The sequence below is a fragment of the Nannospalax galili genome, unplaced genomic scaffold (genome assembly GCF_000622305.1).
Source record: "Nannospalax galili isolate Female #2095 unplaced genomic scaffold, S.galili_v1.0 scaffold344, whole genome shotgun sequence".
NCBI lineage: Eukaryota > Metazoa > Chordata > Mammalia > Rodentia > Spalacidae > Nannospalax > Nannospalax galili.
In genome coordinates, this window is record NW_008352153.1 from 994,860 (window position 1) to 1,000,859 (window position 6,000).

The window sequence follows — 6,000 nt, forward strand, 5'->3', positions numbered from 1 at the left end:
CTTTTCAGTATACCGAGCAGATGGCAGCGCATATTCAATGCTGAATTTGTGAAGGACTATTGTATCTGGGGCCAGCTTGGTCAGTATCTCACTATGTGGGAAGCTTAAGGACACAGGTCCTGGCTGGCAGGGTGCGGAATGTGGTGACTTGTGGTTTAGGTATCACAGAGTGTCTGCTGGCAGCATCTGCGAGAATGCACTGGAGCGAGGCACAGACCGTTCAGAGGCGAGAGCTAGATGTAACACTCTGCTTCCAGCAGCTTCCCGCTCTATCCCATGTTGACTGATTGCCTGCACTATAACTGCTGAAAGAGTGTGCCAGGTGTGAGGTGGAAAAGGATTCTCTTTTACTACCAGGAATAGCTCAAATAGCCCAGATAGTTTGCTACTGTTTCACACTTTAGAAGTTGGTATGTGCTGTGGATCTGACGTTCCGCTGCTACCCCCACCACCTGCTTTCTGTTCTGAACCTAAAGTGATTGACATTTGGTCTTTCAACACAGAGAATCTAATAGCAGGTTTGGTCAGCCACTTTCCATCTTTGGCTTGACTCCAGAGTGGTTTATTGGGATGATGGAGAAAGTAAGCCAGGACCTTAGGGATGAGTACAGAAACTACCTAGATCATCTCTGTGTCAGGCATGATAGCTTCACATCAGTCACAAAAAATAGCTGTCACCGGGGGCCTGGAGAGATAGCTCAGGGGTTAAGAACACTGGCTGCTCCTGCAGAGGACCCAGGTTCAATTTCCAGCACCCACATGGCAGCTAACAGCTGTCTGTAACTCCAGTTCTGGGGATCTGACACACTCTTATGACCTCCGTGCGCACTGCACAACATGGGTGCACTTACATGCATGCAGGCAATTTGCTCATACACAAAAAATTAAAAGTAATAAAGGAAATTAATTAATTAAAATAAGAAGAAAGTGTGGTGGGGCATGCCTTTAATCTCAGCACTTGGGATGCAGAGGCAGGTGGAGCCCTGAAAGTTTGAGGCCAGCCTGGTCTACATAGTAAGTTCCAGGCCAGCCAGGGTGACCTAGAGATCCTGTCTGTAAAAAAAGAAAAGAATAGCTGTGACCATCATATTCTTTAAGATTCTTTAAGTTCTAAAAAGGGTGCTCTTCCTATGGGAAGATCCATGAGTGTGTAACATTTTTCTAATCCTGATTTTTAAAATAAAAAGAGGTACTTATTATTTTGGGTCTCTCTCTCTCTCTCTCTCTCTCTCTCTCTCTCTCTCTCTATCTCTGTGTGTGTGTGTGTGTGTGTGTGTGTGTGTGTGTGTGTGTAAGAGTGTATATTTGGAGCTCTCTAAAGTTAGAATGTGATAGGAAGAGAAGTTTTGGAAAGTTTATAATCACTGATAGAGGAAGAGAATTCTGAGCTACTTGGAAATGAGAAGAAAAGATGGCTTGACTAGGAAGATGAGGGGTGGTGCTTACTGTTGTTGGTTTGTTATTCAAATGAAATTTCCATTTTGTGTGTGTGTGTGTGTGTTTAAACTCTCAAACCTTGATTGAACTGTCTTCTGGGCTAGAACTTGAAGAGAATGACCTTATCTGTGAAGTCTTTAACTCTCCTGCCCATCCCACCTAAATGCATTTTCTGTATAGCAGGGAGCTAGTGTAGCAGGGAGCTAGGCATGTGGACTCCCGCATGATTTCAGTGGTAGTACCCTCTGCTCAACCCCTTCCCCTCACCAAAGGTGGCTGTGGCTCAAAAACAGGCTCAGAAACAGACTGAAACCATGAGACATGTCTGAAGGACAAGAGGGAAATGTGGCTATTTTTACTGAGGCCAGAGCTAAATTGAGACTTGGAGGTCCAGTTGGAAAGCTCTGAAAACAAGTCTCTTGGCAGGACCATTAAGAATACTGAAATAGGAAAATTGGGTAGAAAGGACAGCAGGAAGATTGAAATGAGCAAAAGGTACAGTGGTAGGAAAGACCTAAAAGTGTCTGTCTCCTCACACCCCCACTCTGTGTCAGGTCAAAGAAGAGCTTCCGTGGAAACCTTATGGTGTGACTGAAAGGAAGGGACAGATACCAGCAGAAATCCAAGGAGAAGACTTAGTCTCTTCACTTTCATCTTCTTAGAGGAGACAAAATGCAAACAGGCTAACTTTGCACTGTGCTGAGGATTGGCAGGCGAAAGACAAGCAAATAATTCTGACTCCAGAAAAGTGGAGGAGATTAAGGCCACCAGGACATGCCATGTCTTGGGATGGAAGTAAAGCATTAGTGTATGCATTTGCAAGTCTACTGCCATGGCTTTGGGGGAAGCTTTGCGGGAAACTTTGAGTGGCAAAGAATTAGTGTTCTTTTTGCCTGTTGAGAGAGATGTTGAGGTTGGTGGGGTTGGCAGTAGAACACATGTGACATGTAAGAGGGAAGGAGGTTCCTGGGAGTGGAAGGGCACAAGGGACAGAAGATGTGTAGCCCTAATTAACAAAAACAAATTTTGTATGGGGAAGCTCTAAGGAAACTGAATGCTGTGCATGTTAATTCAGATAGATAGAAAAATGGATGTATGGAGAGATGATAGAAAGGAGGCTGGAGTTGCCCAGAGTTTCAGTAACATAGCTTACCATCTGTGTCCACTGTGTACACATAACTTCTTGTATTTTGATTCTGTATGTTAATTAGTCTTCCCAGTCACTTCCAAGGTAACTTGTCATCCCACATTAGGTATTCTCTGGTCACTGATAAAAGATATCTTGAGAGATAATAAGTTGGTGCTCTGCTTATTAGTCTAAAAGAATTTAATTTGCATAATTGTTTCCCAAATTTTTGGCAATTTTTTTGTTTATGTTTTGTGTCTCAGTAGATATTTTAGGCTTTAAAAGCCAAGAAGAAAGCTGTTGTTATGTAAGTACTTTTATCCCTATTTAAAATGACACCATTTAAAAAATGTCAGAATCATTATCTCACAGATTGTGAAATGTTGGGTGGGTATCTTGAGGCTCATGGTTGGTGGTTTGCCAGCCCTGTCCTAGAGACTTACAGTTTCTCTCTCTCTCTCTCTCTCTCTCTCTCTCTCTCTCTCTCTCTCTCTGCAGGATGTATGTGTGGTTTATGCATGTATATGTGTACACAGGTGTATTTACCCATGTATGTGCATGTGAAGGCCAGAGGTTGATGTCATATGTCTTCCTCTGTTGATATCTATCTTATTTTTTGAGACAGGGTCTCTCACTGAACCTCAGGATCACAGTTTCAGCTAGACTTGCTGGTTAGCAAACCCTTGGGATCTGCCTGTCTCCATCTCCCCGTGTTGAGATTACAGATGCACCTCATCATGCCTGTGCCAGCTTTTATGTGTGTGTTGGGGACCCGAACTCAGGTCCTCATGATTGTACAGTAAGCACTTTACTTGCTGAGCCATCTCCCCAGCCTGAGACTCTCAGCTTCTTAACTTACTAAACACATCTAGATTTTGGACTCAGTTGACTAATACCTAGGAACAGGACAGTTGAATGAAAAGCTGCCTGAGAGACCTTGCCAGTAGCTGTTATTCATTGTCGGTGTCCCTATCAACACACCCTCTATACCATTCCTCAGTTATGTCTCTGTTTAGTTTGGAGGCAGCAGAAAATCATGAAATGCTAGGAAAATACTTGTATTAGTTACTTTTCTATTGCTATGATAAAATGCTATGACCAAAAGAGACTTAAGGAAGAAAGGTTTTTTGACTTACAATTCCAGAGGGAGAGTCCATCACAGTGTTCAGGCATGGTGGCAGACTCGGGAAGCTGAGAGAGCTCATATCTTCAGTCACAAACAAGAAGCAAAAAGCAAATTGGAAGTGGGGCAAACTCTGAGTCCCACTTCCAGTTTGCTGATGTACTCCCCCCAGCAATGCTATAGCTCCTAAAGGTTCCATGACCTCTCTCAAGCAGCACCATAAACTGGGACCAAGTGTTGAAGTACTTGCGCCTATGAGGGACACTTCTCATTCAAACCACCACAGTACACTATGAAATAAGTTTATTTTGTTTTCATGTTAGTATGTCAGCTTGCAGGGCAACTGGGAAAGTAGTGGATGTTAGCCCTGAGTCTTTACAGAAAGATATATGGAAAAATTATTTTCAATGGCTTATAGTCACAGGTCTGGACTGTATAATATTGATGTTGGCATGCCAATGTGGATGGGGAAAATTTCACAAGGTCCCACCTCTAGATGAAGAGCAGACAATCAGTGGCTGTTGGGGAGGGAGGATCAGTTTACTTCAGAGATGAGCTCCCTGATGGATTATCCAATCCCAAGTTATTAGCCCTAAACACATGTACATACGAGGAATACTAAATGGAGTCAGTACATGATATATATATATATATACACACACACATATAGTTACATATATGTATATATATGTAACAATATTCAAGGAAGAGGTCATAAAATTGAGAGGGAGTTGGGGGACATAGGAGGAGTTGGAGGAAAAAGGGTAGGGTGGGGGTGGTGTAAACATAGTGCTCATAAATGAAATTCTCAGAAAATAAAAAAATTTAAAAGCAAAAGACATTTCCATTTTACATGAAAAAAAGGATACAGGGTATGGAGAGATGGCTCAGTGGTTAAGAGCAGACTGCTCTTGTGGAGGACCCGGATTAGATTCCCAGCACCCACATGGCAGCTACAAACTGTCCTTAACTACAGTTTCAGGGGAATCTGAAGCCCTCTCTGACTTCTGAGGCTTTGCATGACATGGGTGCACTCACATACATGCAGGCAATACACTCATACACATAAAATAAAAATAATAAAATATTTAAAAAGGATACAACCTGGATACCTGGATTCCTCAAAAAAGTTAAAATACTGAGTATATATCCAGCAATTCCAACTTAAAAAGCAATCTATACCAAGATTTGTGCATAACTGTTCATCACAGCCTACTAATCCATAAGAGAGATGAACTAAATGTCCATCAAATGATGGATGAATAAGCAAAGTGAGGATTTCCATAGAATGGAATTTGAGCCATAAAAAGGAATAAGGTACAGACACTTGGTAAAGCTTTAAGCTTGCCGAGTGAAGGAATCCAGGCACAGAAGAAGCCAGACACATGCTAGATGATTCCATGTGTGTGCATGAAATGTCCAGGACAGGCAAATCCACACAGACAGAAAGTGGATTAGTGATTGCTAGGGGCTGGGGAGAATGACCGTTTCTAGGTAAGGGGTTTCTTCGGGGTAATGGAAAATGATCTGGAATTAGAAGATCATGATAATTATGTAGTCTTGCAAGCATACTAAAAAGCACCAAATTTTACACATAAAAATGATGAATTTTATAGTATGTGAATTATATCTCAGTTAAAAATAAAAAAGTATTTGCAGGGACAATTGCCAAGTAAGTGGTTCCAAAAAAATTGTTCCAGCTCCAAGGAGTAGAGAGAACTCTAATTCTCCAGAGTCTTCAGGAAAGTGAGGGTGGAGAAGGAGGGTCTTCTTTATCCAGAATCTTCCTTGATGACTGGTAGAAAAAAACTCAGCATGTGAACCAAACTCCCCTATACTTTGTTCAGTAATATTTGTAACTCATAGGGGAACATTGAAATGATAGAATATTTGAAGGGCAATATTATAAAAGAGAATCACTGAAGTTATGAGAATACTATATACTTGGGAGTAAAATGACTCACACAGAGTTATTTGGCACGACACACTAGAAAAAAGACCTGGAGGGCAGTAAATGTTCACATCAGACATTCTGTCATGTAGTTATACCAGGGGAAGCTTGATGCTACCAAACCCAGAAAGAGTATTTCTATTATTGTGCATGGTAGGGACAGTTTTACCACAAGGGCTGCAAGACACAGCAGCATTTACTAGGGTAGATTGTTGAGTTGCCTAGGAGATCTTTAGGATGAGCAGAAACACAAGCCTTGCTGAAATGGTCCTTGGACCCCTGGTTGCCAGGGAGTGAAGGGGAGTACTAGATAAGAGATAGCCAATCCCTACTGTAGTCCCCCCCCCCTTTTTTTTTTTTTTT

The 6,000-nt window shown here is 42.0% G+C and overlaps 1 protein-coding gene across 1 annotated transcript in view; it reads left to right on the forward strand.

The window, feature by feature from the left end:
* The window catches only part of Ltbp1 (latent transforming growth factor beta binding protein 1), a 448,854-nt gene that overhangs the window by 166,387 nt on the left and 276,467 nt on the right, over positions 1-6,000 (forward strand).